Raw genomic sequence first — 18,136 nt, forward strand, 5'->3', positions numbered from 1 at the left:
TATTTGAAAATGTAGAAAACATCCAAGATATTCAAATAAATGGTATTCCATTATTATTTAACCACGCAATTAATCACCATTGATTTTTTTAAATCGCTTGAGAGCCCTAGAAGTAAGATTTTCATTAATCTTCATCATATCTAACTTGGGTAACTAGGTGAAAGCCTGAGGCTGGTTTGCTTTAAGGGAACTGTGTTGTTGGCTTCTGGGTAAAGTGAGGTATTATAGAAGCTGTTTAATGCTCACTTGATAAATCTAAGTATTAGAATATCCACCAGCTTTGGGGATTGTCTGCCCCATTCTTTGCAGTTCACCCTAATTGAGTGACCTCAGCTGGCTCCCCCTGGGACTTCGGTCGAACGCCCTCTAAAATGCCTAAACAAATCAAAGCTTTATTGCGGTTTGAAAATATTTGGCTAGCTTTTGGGTTTCATTAGATTTATTTTTTGTGAGCATCTGCACTTTGTTATTATTGCCAAAATCCCATGAGAGAGGCTGTTCCTCAGTGCTTAATTTGTGCCAGGGCTTGCCAGGGCTGAGCCAGGGCACCTCTAAGTTCTGCAGTTCATAGCCCCCACACCTCTGGGATTGTCGCATCATTTATAAAAGTAAAAAAAAAATTACTTGAGCCCTAGCTCCTCTTTCATTACAAATTAAGCACTCCTATTTCCATGAAAATGAAAAGAGGAAATACTGGGAAGCCCATAAGAGAACGCTTCACGGGGTTTCCTACTGTTTTACAAGCGATGCTGAGAGGGAGACAGGCTAGCATTGGGGAGACAATGGATTTGTGACTTTCCTAGCTGGTGTGTCAGGGATGTGGTGTGTTTCCATGAGAAACGGAACACCAAATAGTATGTTAATGAGTAGAAGAATTTCGAGAGTCTGGTTATTTAGAAAATTGCACTGAGGCCCAAATCCTGTTCCCAGCTCTCAGCCTGAATGAATGGTACTCTTGAGGATTCCCAATCACTGTGTATGCTATCCAGGGGGTTTAGGAACCAGGGTTATTTAATGGTGCATAATTAAAGCAGCAATTAAACAGAGGTATTGAACATGCCAATTTGTTTATCATTTCCTTGTTTCTAAATTATTTTTTTTTCAGAAAGGGCAGAGACAACCATGCTCACTGAGGACTTCCAGCCTGAGATTTCACACAAAGTCTATTTAAAATTATGAGTGGGAAAAAAATCTGAATTTTTTTCTAGTAGGTGACAACCATTTTTCCCCAGGACTTCAGCCTTGCTAGTGCCATGCTATAATATGCACCGTTCTAATTTACTAGAGATTAACAGTTAACTTTACAAATATATTTTGCAAATTACAAGCTCTGAACTCTGGCTGTAATTATCTTTTCTTCTATAGCACGTGTGGAGGAGTTTCTCTAGAGTCAAGGTGGTAATTTGAACTCAACCGCTCTCTCGTATAGGCAGAAACAAACACTGAGTCTGCAGTTGCCAAGTCTTGTCAAGCATTTTTTTAAAACATGCATGGCCAAAATTTTCACATGTGGGTGCCCAAACCTATGTTTTTATTTAGGTACCTAAATACAAATAAGCCATATTTCAAAAGAGATGAGTATTGCTAACTGTTCTTGAAATCAGTGAGAGTTGTCACTGCTTAGCAGCACTGAAAACCTGGTCAGTTTTATTTAAATATACCTAAATATTGATGTAAATACCTAACTTAAGGCAAATTTGACCTATCTAGCTTGTTTATTTTAATGTAATCCCTCAGATGACCCAGTCATCAAGGAGGGTCAATACAAACAAACCTTAGTCCGAATTTCCAGTCTCCTGAAGTTGCATCATGCATCTAGTCCCAATCTGACTACAGAGGAGCAATGTATCATGTTGGCAAATAAAAATAAAGGTAAAGGCCTGGATGTCCCAGTTATGCTTGTAGTGGAGAGTGGCAGCTTCAGGGAATGTGTTGCAGCTCCCTGATGCTTGGCCAACTGACCCCCCTAAACATTAGAACAGCAGGGGGCCAACTCTAACTTCTGCCACTGGTGTAAGTTACATCAGTGGCAGCTCAGGAGTAATAGAGGCTCTGCTCCATCATGCCTCTGCAGTCAAACCAACTGCCGTTTTCATGCCCTTATATAAGAGTGGGAGGGGAAGGGGAAACACAGTTGATGTCAGGGTAGATCGAATGTTAAGGACCTCACCTATGGAGGGGTCAATTTTCCATTTATGTGGGAGTGCTCTAGAATTCCTGCCTTTTTCCCTCATTAGGCTTACAATTTCAGGGAGCTGAAGTCAGGAAGACTATTAGGGCCTGACTGTCAGATTAGCTGAGCAGCTGTCAGGCCCACCAGTGAGGATCACCGTTGAGGATCAGGCTTGAGTGACCTTGAACTTGGGTGTGGGACAGAATGCTAAGAACCAGCATTGTCACTGCAAGGTGATATACAGCAGCAGCTACTCCCAGGTGTGATGAATCCTGTGGCAGGGAACAGCAGGTGAGCAAAGGCACTAGGCCTCTGTAAGGTGGGCCTGCAGATGACTCCAATGCATGTTTGGTCACTTTTGAAAGAGTAGCTATGAGCGCAGATTGGGAGTAGGGAACCTGGGCCCTAGAGCTACACCCTATTTGACAGGGAACGCTCAGGTGACTGACCTGGCTCTAAATGACGAGCAGGCACAGGATTATGATTTGGTTAAGGTGGCCATCCTAGATCAGGTGGGCTGGAAAGGTGACAGAGAAGAAGAAGGCAGAACCTAGGGTGACTCCATCTGGCTGTCAGGGTATCATGTGTTATCAGTACGGGTGACAAGGACACATAAAGAGGGGCTGCCAATCTATGGAATGTGGGTTTGCAGAGTTCTGCAATTGGGCCAGGAGTTTTGGACATTGAAGGGGAAAGAAACTACCCACGGTTTCTGTAACACTGGGGAGGAGCTGTCAAGGGGTCTAGTTGACTTGCCTCAGCCTGCTCATTAGTTAAGAGGGAACCGGTGAAGCCCCACTGGATGCTCCTGGGGGAAAGGCTGTGGCTCAAATGCTTCCATGGAGATAAGAAACTCTTCCTCATGGCCGAGGTACTTCTGGAAGTTGAGGGGAAGTTTGGATGAAAAGAGGTTGGGGTGGTGGTGACCATATCCCACCCCATTTCACTAGGCACTGACTGGTGCCCCTTCCCATTAGGGAATTAGATGGGGATTCGGGGACCCTTTTGGAAAAAAAATAAAACCATTGGGGAAGGGGAATGCAAAGCTAGACATGGGGGAATGGGGTGTGGAAAAACATTAGAGAAACAAAATCCAGGTAGAAAGGGGTGGGAGGACCCCTAGAGAAAGCAGGGGAGAAGGAAGAGAGGATAGAATTAGCCTTGCATGATAAGGATAACCAGAGTTCACAGGTGGGGGTTGGGTGATCACTAGAACCACGCCATCTGAATGATGGGAGGAGGGACAGTAGGAGAAGTTTGGAGGTCTGGGGGAATTGGAGACCCTGGGTTACCAGGAAGGTGAGGGGTGCCAACAACCCTGCCGCAAAACAAAGGGAGCAAGAGTGGGGAGAGTATCCCATTGGGTTGCCCCTGGCATGAAGAACTATGGGCTGAGACAGAACACCAACTGTGGTTTTTGTGGGTGGAGAATGAGCAAACTCCATCAGGGGACCTTGGAAGAGCACCCTGGGGGCAAAGAACGACACCAGAAGAGCATCACATCCAGTAAAGTAATAAGAACCCAGGGAAGGAGGAACTTTTCTGCCAGACAAGTGAGGAGGTGTGGGACAGTGTGAGAACCAGCAGCTGAATCAGCACTCTGGTTACTGTAAGTCCACCTAATTTCCTTGGAGAAGGGCCTGATTGAGGGAAGCTCAGGCTAAACCACAAGATCAGTCTGCACTGGGGAGAGTTAAGGAGCTAGTTAACCCGTTAACTAGAAGAGTAGAAAGGCACACAAGAAGGAAGTGTGTGTGGGGGGAAATGTTAGCAAGACCAAGGTAAAAGGAAATCCCTTAGTGGAGAGATCTCTCTCCTCTGTGGCAAGAGGTTCTGATGCTGCTATGTCACTGTAAAGACAGTTGCTACATGGGACTGTAAAGGGTGGTGTTTACAAACCAGAGGTGTTAGAGCCAGTAGGAGAGGGCAGGAGCAGAGGAGTTGCATCCCTGTCACAGGACATCTCAAAAGGGAGGCACATAAAATTAGCAGATGCTTTTGAAAATTTTGATCAAAAAGTCCCATATTACACCAACACTTTACTGTAGATTGGCTGCACAGAAGTCACATCTAAGTGCAGAGGGGGTTACACAAGGAGTCCTCAGGCATCCAATGGAGAAAGTGCTAAAATGCTAACACCCATCAGCACCAGTGAGAAACTTCAAAAGAATATTGTGAGAGATTGGATGTCCTTTCTTGCATACCAGCAGCACTATCTTCAGTTAAAGACAATTCTTATTAAAGATTAGCCAAGCCACTCATACATTCAGTTTTAGGGTATGGCAAATAAAAGGTGTGTTATGTTCTTTGCTTGGGTTAGCTCACCTGGATTAAAACAGCAGAGAAGACACAGCAATTTGTGTTAGCAGCTCAAGTTCGAGCATAGGCTCCCTCATACATTTTAATGTGAGGTGCAGCTGCCAGTATTCACTGCTGTTTGAACCCAAATTAGCTAATGTGAATTAGCTAACCCAAGTTAAGAACCTTTTTGTTTAATATGCGTAGACACACGCTTACTCGCTCTCTTCACCAGCATGCACGAAATCACATGAAGTAGCCATTGCACTGAATAAATTAAGCACAACGCTGATCCAAGTACTATCATAGCATTTGCCACAGCAGATCCAGCTGCATGTCCATCAATTCCACATTGCCTCCCACATTGCTAAAACCGGGTAGAAAACGCCACATGAGGCATCCAGCTACCTGTGCAATCAAACAGTATCTGTGAGTTTTCTCTTAGCCATAATGGGGCATCATTTTATGTTTGTAATTTTAACTTTGCAAAATATTCTAACTCCTGCTCCTTTTCTGATGCTTTGGGTACATTGTGCCACTGACACTGAGGAGAATACGTTAATTATTAGACAGCTGGCTGTAATTTTGTGTGCCCCCGTACCATCCATACTTACCTTCGCAATTGAGGTTTTTCTTTCAGTGCCGCTTCATAAATGAGCTCTTTATCTTCACAGTTAAAAATGGTAAAGTCTTCTTCTTCCTTTATCTATTAATTGAGTACCACAGCTCTAGAACTGGGATAACAGCTATCCAAAGAAGTTACCTTTTACTCTTCAGCAGTGAGAATATAAATACTGTACCGATTTGACTAAAGAATGTGAGTGTTCACCTCAGAATCACACCTCAGTCTGTTTAAGATCTGGCAGATAATTTTGCTCGCTGGGAAACGTCAGAAAGGTCACGGGACAGTAGTGTTTTAACTCATTTTCCGCTGGTGTAAATGACACCCACAAGGTGCTGGCTCATAACCTTTGTGGCTCCCTTTACTCCACACTTTTTCCCACCCAACAGTCTCCACAAGAGCTCTGCTGTCCCTGCCCATTCCATCAAAGGGAGGCAGAGCCCAGTATTTGGTGCTGGGCTCCAAGACTGAGCCCCTCCCTTCCCCCCAACTAGATTATCTGCATTGCCCAGTGTGAGGAGCTAATAAAGAGGTAACTGAAGCCGATGATACTCTAAATAGTCCCGATAGTGCAAGGGACTGGAAGTCTGTTCTCCCAGTGGAAGCATGTGTAACTCTCCCTTTCCTCCCCGGGTTACTCAGGAGCAGACAACATTCACCTGTGTGCCTGATGTTGTTGACATTAAAGGAGATCCTGGGTACAGGGGCATAGCCAGGTTCTAACATCAGGGGGAGCGAACACATAAAAAAAGGTGCCACCTGACATATCAAATTACTAATTACATACTTTTAAATTCGTTATACATATTTATGTTGTACTTAAAATAAAAACACAAGAGCCTCCTGCCAGATGCAGAGACTGAGTGGCAGCTGGTGCCCCCCGCCTACAATGCAGACGGCCACCCTGCCAGCAGCCAGGTGCTGTCTCTCAGCACAGCCCCCTGGGATGGGGTTTCAGTCCCCCCACCCAGCCACCCTTACCACAAGACCCCCTTTGAAATATACTTACCAGCTGCTGCTACTGGCTGCCTTTAGTTGGGTGAGAGGTTAGGAGCTGCAGAGCCAGAGAAAGCATGCCTGCCACAAGAAGCAGGTAGAAGAAAGTGGGATCACTCAGCTCAGCCCAGCCAGCCCCTGCTCCAGGAGCAGAGTTCCCCTCACTGATTGGCTGGTGGCCAAAAACCAGCTAAACAGCACTCCCCTAGCTACCCTACTGCCCACACCGTGGCTGAACAGCTGATGGCTCGAGGCCCCCATGGCCCCCATAAACAGTTGACTGGTGGGTGGGTGCCCCTGCCCCTATGGCTGGAGGGGCATGCCCAGGGATGGCATGTTGTAGAAATTTTGGTGGTGCCCAGAACCCGCCCCCGCCCAAACTCTGCCCCCCACCTGCCAAAGGCTCTGGGAGGGAGTTTGGGTGAGGGAGGAGGTCTGGGGTGCAGGGTCTAGGCTGAGGCAGGGGATTGGGGTGAAGGCTTTGGGAGGGAGTTTGGGGATGGGAGGGGTGCAGAGGTGAGTGCTGTGGCTGCAGATAAGGGGTTTGGAGTGTGGGAGGGGTTCAGGAAAAGAGTAGGGGTGTAGGTGTTGCAGGCACAGAGGGTGCACGAGGCAAGCAACAGTGGTTCGTGCCCGGAGTGCTTGGTGCCAATGAACACACACCAGGGTGGAGAAGCAAGCAAAGTTTATTTGAGATCTCAAAGCAGTGCTGGGAGACTTAGCATGCCTCAGATCCAGCACCCCTACACAAGCGGCTTTTCCCTTTTTATAAGTTTTTTTTCTCTTTCTTCTTTCTCCCCCCCCTCCTCCTCCTCCATCCTCCGCCTGTAGTAGTTATGTAAGCGCAGGTGCATTAAGTAATCTTGGCCGCGGCAGCTTGTTAGTAAGTTTTCCTTCTGCAAGTTATCTTGTCCTTCTGCTAAAGGTGCACAGGCCTCATTATTTCTGCTTTAGACCAGTTGAACTGTTGCAACTGATAACGGCTGTTACACCTGGCCTTTTAGGTTGATTAAAGTTCAAACATGGAGGGACTCTTATCTGCTGAGGCCTAAAACCAGGAACGCTCCATACCCTTGTGGCCTTCCACCCTCCCGAGTTACTTAGGGTTATGCTTAGTGACACCAACAATTCCCTCCTTTGAGAAGACTCAACAAACTTTTGGCTGAGTTTTCTCATACTTTGAGGACAAAAAGCGACTAAGCTCTAGGGAGCTGGAGTGCTTTACAACAAGCAAGCAATAGGAGAGTAACGATACACAACACCACACCAGTGAGCAGGAGGCGAACAATGCCTTCCCCTAGTCTCCCCAGGTTGGGTAACCAGCCCCAGAGGGAATCAGAAATAGTGGGTTCCCTTTCCTGGGCCTTCCGATGTTCAAAAGCCTGTTCGGCTGACAGGATGCGCTTGTTAATATCCTGTGCGTTTTCTGGGACATAAGTACAGCTTCATCTCCTATAAGGGCACAAACCCCGCTCTGGGAAGCCACACTTCCACCCAGGAAGTGTCCACGTATGTCTCCATGATCACAGATCAGATGGTATTTCTGATGCGTCTGTAAGGGCAGTGGGCCAAGTCTGGTACTCAAGATCACTCCGAATGGCCATCAGCTGGTCATTCAGGAAATCCCAAATTCCTAAACATACTAGATCCCACTGCAATGCCTTCCCAGCCTCAGTGATATTCCATACCATCTTTCCTTGGTGTAGTACTATATTACATCTGTTATTTAACTATTCTCAGGTACTTTCAAAAGGCATCGACATTAATAGCATGGGGGGGGGTTACATTATTAGTCACTCTCCAGGACACAGGGCACAGCCTGTAGAATAAACCCCAAACTCCAATCAATACCACATTCCCAAGCATGGGTCTCACAAATGTCCTCCCGCCAGCATATAATTCTTTGTTTCTTCACCAGGGTCAGTTCTTAATGTCCTTTCTAGTCAGGAATTCCTGGACTCTGGCAATTTCAGTGGAGTGAGTGTTCCTTCTTCTTTCCCGAAACAGTCGTGGTTCAGCATCCTACAGGGGAGAGGTTACCAGCACATCACCCTGTAATGGTTTTGATTCTTCTAGAAAAATTCAAAGGCACAGTACATCTGTCAGTGGGCAAGGGAGAGGTTACTAGCACTTCACCTTGTACTTTTCCCCTGCTGTCCAGAAGGCACAGTGGAGCTAGAAGGAGAAATGGCTAATCATCAGTAGGAGAATTCTCCTGCGGTAGAGGGGTCTTTTTGCAGTGAGAATCATGGCTAAAGGCAGTCAGTCTCTGGCACTTCACAGCGGTGTTGGTAGTCAGCAGGACTTAATAAGGGCCTTTCCAGCATGGAGCCAAAGCAGTCTTTCATTGGTGGACCTTTACATCAATCCAGTTTGCTGGTTCCAAGGAGTGGCAGGGCTGCTAGGGTCTTCGGGTAGCACTTCTTTACCTGTGAGAAAAGAAACCTAACACATTTCATTAGTGCCTGGCAGTGTTTTGCAGATCTCATAGCTGCGTGGGCAAATTCAAGCCCTCCTTTTCCTGGTTGTCAGCCAAGTCTTGACTGTGAGCAGTGTCCTTGAGTGGAGTCAGTGTCTTATCTATAGCCTGAGCTTGCTAGCTAATTATTTTTTTTCCAGTTAACTCATTTTGTTCTTTGTCCTTTTTCCCTTCTTGGCTTCTTTTAACCTGCAAAGGAAACTTCCGCTTTTCACTTATACACCTTTTTCCCAACAATGAACACATAAAAATTGTCATAATACAGTACATTAGTCTTTTTATTCAATATATGCCACACATACCCTTTTACTAAAATAACCTTATTACAGAACTTTGGAGCAACAAGCTAGAACAAGCACACCCACTTTGAGGAGTTCCTTCAATTCAACCTCTAGTCCAATAGCTTTCCACCATCCCCAGCCCTCTGGCTAGAAATCTGAGGTAGCCAGAAAGAGCCCATGTACAATGTGGGGAGTGGGCTAACTTTTCATGTCCTTGCTTTCAAAGACTGTTGGTATGCAAATTTTAACAACAATTTTTGCAATTAACAATTTGGCCCATGAAGTTTCATTTTCTTACTTAAGGAAATGCATTAGACTTTAGTATATCACATTCTCCTGATTTATCCAAACACTTTGTATTCCAAGTTGAACAAGACAAGTATCTGCATTTTTATTTAACCTTTTTGTTTGATTTTAAACTAGACTATTCTATAAAAATATTAAGCACAACAATTCCGGCCACAAGACAAACACCACAAGACTGAACATAGAACACAAAACATAATTCCTATTGTGCCAGTAAATGCATGGTACGTTGAATGCTGTTCAGGTGGCATCAGTTTTCCTGGTTATCTGAAAGACAAAAAAACAGAGGTCTACCCCTTTTGGGCAGACAATCATCGCTTAAAATATACAAATACCCTTGTTGACTTCAGGCAAAACAGAGGAATTACCCCATATTTTCTAGTATTTGTTTCATAGGCAACCCAGGTTTTCAATTACATAACACTGTATACATTCTTCAGCTAATTCAACTAAATTGTTCATAGCCAAATCAAATGATTGCAATCCAATAATTTCTTTGCCTGAATTTATTTACAAACATTTCACAGACACCAAGAACTTTCTTCTTTAGCATTTTTACAAAGTTCAACTGCTGTTTCCTCCAGCAACTACAGAGTTAGCTTCTCACTCTTCCTAAAATCACTTGCTTGTCTCCCAACAGCCACTTTTATCAACTTAACTCACCATTCCAAGTAAGTCCTGGGTATTTGAAATCCCCATGCTTACACTTACTTACTCCTTCCTTCCACTACACCCTCAAAGGTTTTCCAACCCGTTTTCCAATCTCTCTGTCTGTTGCCTGCCCACCTGGGCCCAATCCTGCTTTTCTTGCTGAACTGTCCCTCCCATGGGCATCAACTTGTTCCACTACCAGTTTAGCTAGGAGGGTGGGCTTCTCAACTAGCCCCCACCCCTCCTGGTCTCTTCCCTTAAACATTCTTACTCACAAGACTACCCGAGTCCTCCCTCGTGAGGCTTGTCACCTGGACAAAAACACATGGGCCATTGGGCAAAGGCCATTTACTTAACATATAATCCAACCCTCTGTAGAGGGTTTACCCAGAGACCCATCCATCTCATCTGTCTTCTGACACCTAAACAGAAAAGAGAATTACACAGAGCAGAGGAACTTACAGTCTAAGCCAGACTTTCCCACTTCTATACACTGACCGCTACAGGGGACAGGACAGAAGGATCTCAATTCAACCTCAGAGCTTCTTCGCACGCATGGCTTCCACTCCAAGGAATTATGAACGAGAGGTTCAGTTCCGCCCACACTCCTAACACCCAAATGAACAGAGCAGAAAAACAACAGTAACCGCTTAAACAGAACAGAACCAGAACCAGTTACCGTTTCCTTATCCTATTAGGGCTCACTTTTAATTATGCAGTTCTCAACATATAACACCAACAGTACCAAGCAAAGCAAACATAAAATAACAAGGGTAAAACAAATAGATAGTGTAAATTCTGCAGGGCTCCCCCCTTCTTAATTGCTCACCAAACTGTGACAAATTTCTGTTACCAATCTATCCCTCGTGTCAGGTGATCAGGCTGACACTACAGGATCATTGGGGGAAGATAAAGAAAACACACCATATAACTGAATTTTTAAAGCTCCATTAATAAAATAATAAAACAACAACGGAGAGTGTTGGGAACGCTCCCACATCACTCAGGAAAACATTAATGCCCCAAGCCTGAAGCCCCTTTCATACTCACACACGTACTTCCAGACGGGCCACCTCTGTGTATAATGTTCAGAGAAGGGGGAGAGGTGGACGGGAGATTATCCTGTATACAGCTTGTCCAGAATTTCCAACATGCTTCCGCTCTTGGGAGGGCTGTTCTTTTGCACCCTGGAATCTCCTGAAGCGTCTCTTTCAGAGATTCCAGTCCAGGTCAGCTGCCTGTGGCTTCTTTGGTGTCACCAAGCCACACCGGCTCCAGGGTCACAAAGGCACACTGTTGGATCTTACTGGACAGTTAAGCTTTGCAAATGTAATCTCAGTTCTGTAACTTATATTGCCTTTGGTTCGCCGCTGTCAGTTTTCCTTTTTCCACAGCCAGCTGGGGCCGAAAGCAGTTTTTCTTTGTACTTAGCATAGTCTGCTTTGATTCTTGACCTTGAACGCAGAGCAACTTTCTTTTTATCCCTGGGCCAAGCTGAATTTCAAATAAACCCGTTCCTTTCCTCAACAGAAATATTTGTTCACGCTGTGTCAGGGCTTTTTGGTGATTAAACGCTCCTCTTAGATGTATGATCTTATCTAGATTGAAGTACCTTCTAGTGGGCTTTGTTTAGATGGATTTTCACGTGTGTAAATATTCCAATTCTCTAAATACCTGCAGGTTGATGAACCATAATGTACATATATGTAATATGCCGGGGTACCCTTAGGGGGTGAGGTGGAATGTTTAGACTGTCCCCCAACCCATTTTCCACTTACACACACAGGGAGGGTGCCCTGTCCGTTCTAGCGGCTCATAAACTAAGGATTTTTCCCTACAGGGTACTCACACAGGAGCGGCTAACGAGGATGGCCACGACCCTCCTACACCTCCCTTCAGCAAAGAGCGTTGGCTAGTCTCTGGGAGATGGCTCTGCTTACTCTGATTGCATCCAGTGAGATGATCAGATTGTCAGTAGCCCACATGGAAAGGAAAGGGGGAGGGAAGATGGGTACACACACTCCTAGACCCAGGTAGCTTCCTCACCAGACAATGCCGAGTCAGCCCATCATGGGTCGGACCTCCTAAAGATCCACTAGTTACCGGGCTTGCGTTAGAGTAGTTCTGGTCATAAGCTTTTGCTTCACAGGGTACTCTGGGCGTCTTCCGGTAACAGTCACTCACACTGGCCCCCAGTACCCTTTTGCATCTGATCTTGCTTTTTAGCTACAATAGGGAGAGAGTGCACTAGGACATAGGGTCTCCCCTTTCTAGATAGGTCCCTCCTTTGTCCCTTAACTATCCCTAACCTGCTTTTGAATCATTGCACTCCGCTAGACAGGGGGAAGAACAGGAGCTACGGTGGGGGATTTTTTTTTACAAGAGCTCTCCATACAAACAGCTTCAGAAGCTACCCGTTCACTGACAAAACAGGAGTAATTGGAGGATTGTGTTATAATTAAGTGATCCTTCCGGTGGCCACCTTTTCTGGTCCTCTAGTTGATATTGAGGCCAGTCTACTATACAGAACTTTTTCAGTTTATGCTTAGTCATTGGATCCGAACCAAACACCTTCCAATTCACTAGATTGCATTTGAGGGGTGTGCACCATACCCTCCCCACTTTACTCTGTCCCTGTCCCATGCCGCAGGAAGACACTGGGCGTCCCCAGGTCCTAACAGACAAAGTCCAGACAACTGGACTGTTCCTACCTTATCCAAGGGACCAGTTCCTCACCGTCACCCTCCATGGCTTCTCCACTACTCGAGCGCTTTGCACCTTTGTGCCCTCCGAGGTCGGTCGAACTGCGTCTCCGCTGAGGCCCCCGGTGAAGTCACCGGTGCGCACTGGGTATCGGTCATCACCGCGATCCATTTACCTCCAGGAGGGATCCAGGCAAGGCTAATTTTAGCCTCAAGCCCACCCAGAGATGCCAAACTGTTGCAGGCACAGAGGGTGCCCGAGGCAAGCAACAGTGGTTCGTTGCCCAGAGTGCAAAGAGCCAATGAACACACACCAGGGTGGAGAAGCAAGCAAAGTTTATTTGAGATCTCAAAACGGTGAAGGAGACCAACGCCTCAAATCATGCACACCTACACAAGCGGCTTTTCCCTTTTTATAAGTTTTTTTTCCTCTTTCTTCCCCCCCCCCCTCCTCCTCTTTCCTCCCCCTGTAGCAATTATGTAAGTGCAGGTTCATTAGGTAATCTTGACCGCGGCAGCTCGTTAGTAAGTTTTCCTTCTGCAAGTTATCTTGTCCTTCTGCTAAAGGTGCACAGGCCTTATCACCACTGCTTTAGACCGGTTTTAGCTGTGCTGCAACTGATACCTTACTGTTACACATTTAATTTCATAGCTGCTAGCTTTCTAGATCAAGTAGAGTTCAACATGGAGGAGCTTTGGTTCACTGAGGCCTAGATTTATGCCTAGTGACACCAACACTGGCATTTACATTGCCACCATTTATCCCACCCCAGAGTGTACGCTCCTCTGGATTTCAGAGTCCGAGACACTTGCTGCGAGGGCGCGCTTCAAGATCTGCAGCTGGAGACAGCACTCTGTTGGTTCTGTGTATCAGTCCAGCCAAGGCAACAAGCTGCACAATCCCTCTGATAACTGGAGCTGGCCCCACCAAATGTCAGCAGCTCTGGATCCTAGTTCAATGGGAAGATCACTTTGCCTCTCCTCAGACTCAGTATCTCTGCTGTGCTCCTTCCCTTGCAAGTACTTTCCCAAACAAGAGGGGGTTACTCACAGTTCCTTCATGGCAGGCCCCCCTCAGTCAGCTCCAGGCACAACAACAGTCTCTCCCCAGCGCCAGTGAAGCCACCAACCATCTCTGAAGCTCCCTGCTCAATCAAAACCCCTGCAGGCTCTCAGCGGCAGCTTCTGGCTTCCTAGCAGTAGTTAGCAGCACGTCTTAAGGCGTATAATACTGCTGGGGGAATTCTGCACCAAAAATTCAAAGAAAATTCTGCACACAATATTTTTAAATTCTGCAAATTTTATTTGTCAATAAATAATTGTGGCTCCAGCATGGTAATGGGGAGCACAGACCACTGGCTGCATTGAGGTAGGAGATCAACCTGAAGTCCCCACCTCCACTAAAGTCCCCACCTCCACTAGTACAGGGACTCAGCAGTGAGGCTGCACCTGACTGACACAGTACAAGGGCCGGGCCTTCCCCAGAAACACCCTGCCAGGAGCACTAGGTGTGGGTAGGCAGGCTCAGCCCAGCAGGATCCCCAAGTGTGGAGGGGGTTGGTGTGGGATGAGAGGTTTCTGTGAGGGGCAGTCTGGGTGCCAATGGCTCAGTGGGAGATCTGAATGCCCAGGGGCTCAATGGGGGGCTCCAGGTGCAGGGGCAATGGGATTCTGCAGGGGATCCAAGTGAAGGTGGTTGGGGCTCAGCAGGGGATCCAGGTGAAGGTGGTTGGGGCTCAGCAGGGGCGGTCTGTGTGTGAGGAGATGGGGCTCAGCAGTGGGGTCTTGGTGCTGGGGGAATGGGGCTTGATGGGGTGGGGCTTAGTGACATGGAGGTCTGGGTACGAAGGGTTTGTCGGGGAGGGTCCAGGTTTAGAGGGGTAGGACTTGTCAGGGTGAAGACTTGATGGGCCTGCTTAAAGGGGGAGCCTCAGCTGCTGCCGAGGGAATGCCGCATACTGAGCTCCCACTTCCCCCTGCGATTCCCTCATCCCCTTTTCCTTCTCATCTATCCCATCCCCCTCTCCTCACTCACACATTCCCCTCCCCTGCCCTAATCCACCCCCTTCCTTCCACACTGCCTCTTTCCCCCACCCCTTCAACCCCTCCTTCCCTCATTTCCCCCACCCTCCCTTACCCAGCCCCACTGCTGGTACTCACTGTTGCACATAAAACAGGAAGGCTCCCAGCACACAGAAGGGGAGCACGACTAGCACTAGGACTTAAGAGGCAGCCTTCAGCTGCAGAATCAGTGAAGCCAAGACACAGCCTCCTTCAGCTGGGCAGCTCTCTGCTTGCAGACACGAGGAGGTGGGCAGTGGCATGTAACTTAGTGTGGTCTTTCATGCCTCAACGCTGTTGGGGGGGGGAATTCCCCCCCCCAAAACTGCACCCATGTTCATCTCTCTTCCCCATGCGGCTTCCCTTTGCTTCACTGCTGTTTTCTGCGGGGAAGCACAGGAATTCTGCGGGGGGAGGAAGGTGTTTTCTGCAGGCATGTGGTCCTGCAGAATTCCCTCAGGAGTGACACAGGAATCTCATTACAGCCACATCCAATCCACGATCCGCAAACGTGGTGAACAATACAACGGCTTCAGATGCAGATAGCCATGGATTTTCAGGGCTCTACTTGTTCCACCTCTTCAGGCGGGCAGAATTCAATAACTGTTAGTGCTTTTGCTGTGTCTAGATCACCACTCTTCTCAGGCTCATTGCAGGGTACTTCTGTATTCAGCTGCCAGCAATGAAAAGAGACCTTGTGATAGCCACAAAACCTATTTTATGGCAGTTTTTAATAAGAAAGTAAACAAGGCAGTCATAGTTTTCTGAGATCAGCTTACTACAATGTATCCCATCTTCAGCTTCTACAGTATATGCAACCCAGTTCACTTAGTGGAAATTCCAGTGTGCTTTCAAGCATTGATCTAGTCATCAGAACTCCAAAGCCAACATGTAGAATAACGGGGCAGTGTTAAGTGCAAGGAAAGTTTCCAAGCACTGTGAAAGTTACTGGTAGCCCCCCTTAACAGCTTACAAGCAGTCAGTATGAAGAAGCAGAAGCCTCACGGACACAGTAGCCTGAACTTTTGAACTATTTTTTTTCTACCTTAAAGCAGAAAAAACTTGCTTTAACCCAGTTTTTACTAAACAAATAACAAAGTGTAAAGTTTAACAACTACCAATTAAGTGTTAACAAGCAAGGGTCTTTGTCTGAATGTGTATAAAAGGTTTGTGAAATTTGCGTAAGACAGTCTTTTGTACCAAGGTACAGGCTCTCCTTTTTTCTGCAGAATAAAGCATTTTTCCTTATCCCTGTCAGGCTGTTAATTGGCTCTCAGACCCGATATTTCAGTAACAGTTTCTGGTGACCCAGATGGGACTCTCCTAGCTCGGACACTGGACTCCGGATGGCTGTGGCGAACTAGGAGTGGCGCCACTGGGGTGCTTAACCCCTCTTCCTCACTTCACCATGGCCCCTGGGGTTCGTTCTCCGATAAGGTGAGCCCTAATAGAATAAGGAAACACTGTCTGGTTCTGGTTTGCTATCTGGTTCTGGTTCTGTTCTGTGTAACCGGTTACTGTTGTTTTTCTGCTCTGTATACATTTGGGCGTTAGGTGTGTGGGCAAAACTAAGCCTCTCGTTTGTAATTCCTCAGGGTAAAAGCCATTGCGTGCGATGAAGCTCTGAGGTCGAGTTGAGATCCTTCTGTCCCATCCCCTGTAGCGATCAGTGTAATAAAAGTAAAAAAACCTGGATTAGATCGTAATTCCCTCTGCTCTCTGTGTAATTCTCTGTCTGGTTTGAGTGTCAGCAGACAGATGGGTGGGTCTCTAAATAAACCCTCTAAGATAGTCCTTTGGATTATATGTTAAGTAAATGGCTCCTGCCCGGTGTTCAAAAAGGAATGTCAAGGAAGCGCGTTTTACAACTTTGCACCCAGGATTGGCCAGTCCTGGGAACTGCATGGCCCAAGTTTGGCTCCTTTAATATTCCAAGTCATTTAACCCCTTTGCGCCTGATATTAAAGGATCAAGCACCAGGTCAAATGGACTATTGGTTTTTGTGGGACAATGAAGCTCATCGTCGCTTAAAAAAGGCACAAATCCAGGCCCCTCTATTCCCGAAAGCCTCTGCCCCTCACAAAGACAATTGTTGGGAAAATATTCCCCCCATGTATTGCCCCAAACTGTGGCCACCTTCAGCGGTAGCACCATTGACTGTGGCGAACTCGGTATCCTCCTCTACAAAGCCCAAAACAGCAGGTATATCAAAACAGGTCCCGCCCAAAAAAATTTAAAAAGCCACAATTCAAGCAAATAAGCTAACTAGTAAAGCAACGGGTAGTGGGTACACTTCTTCTCTAACTACCTTCCTTAGTCCATCTCGTACGAGACAAAAAGTAATCTATTAAAAAAAACCAGTTAATATCCAGGCACCCTTTCGGACCATCCCAGTCCCCACAACGGATGGGAATGTGGTAAACCGTTATGTTCATGTCCCTTTTACTACTGCAGATCTTATGAACTGGCAAAACACTACACCTCGCCTTAAAGACAAAGTGTTTAACAAAGTGTAAGGTTTAACAACTACCAGTCAAGTGTTAACACGCAAGGGACTTTGTCTGAATGTGTATAAAAGGTTTGTGAAATTTGTGTAAGACAGTCTTTTGTACCAAGGTACAGGCTCTCCTTTTTTCTGCAGAATAAAACTTTTTTCCTTATCCCTGTCAGGCTGTTAATTGGCTCTCAGCTAGGCAGACCAGATATTTCCGTAACAGCACTATTCATGAAGCTTACAGAAGTACCATGTAACTGTCCTTCATCAGAAAATAGAGATCACGGTTATGTTCAGTATTCCATCTGCCTGAGCAATAAGTCCCAGGCTATGTAGGTGAATGCCTAAGAACTTGGCTGAATCTGTGACTGGGGCATGTGAAAGAGAAAAATCAATATTGCCGCCATCTGCCTAGGCCCTCGGTGGGCATGAATGGTAATTATGCCTGTTGCTATGAAAAGGAACTTATGGTATTACCCTTTTGCCCAGTGGAGCCAGAAGCAACCAGGGCCGGGTTCAATATCTAAGGGGTCCTTTCCATTGATACAACAGAACTGGCTCGAGCTCTCACTCAGTAAGCTGGGAAATTTACATACCACCCCATGGTGCCCCTGAGAGGCAATACTTCCCCACTTGCAAGCAGAGTGTAGGAAAGTGTAGAAAATAAACTATTAATAAAAGGAGGGAAGTAACTCGGCGTTAATTTGGGAAAACATCACAAACAGGGTTCATAAACATAAACCATGAGTAAAAGACCCACCCACAAGTAGGTTGGGCAGTGTCCTTTTCCCCGCAGGTTCTTAAGTCCAGCAACCCAAAAGTCCCTTTCATGTGCCCAACCCTTCTCTGGACCCCACTCACAGTTGCTGTCCTTGGCCAGTGCAGACTCAGAGTTCAGAGTTACATCTGCAGAGTTCACCTCCCTCCCTGGGTAGGGTAAAGAGATACCTCACTTGCTTGGGTACTTGCTCACCGCCCCTTTCTGCTACTCGCCTACTGGCAGCTTGACTTCTTCTTTCCCTCTCCCTCCTCTTCTCCCAACAGGGGAGGGTTTAAAAAGGTCTCAGGCAGCT

This window comes from Gopherus evgoodei, chromosome 2 (assembly GCF_007399415.2).
Source record: "Gopherus evgoodei ecotype Sinaloan lineage chromosome 2, rGopEvg1_v1.p, whole genome shotgun sequence".
NCBI lineage: Eukaryota > Metazoa > Chordata > Testudines > Testudinidae > Gopherus > Gopherus evgoodei.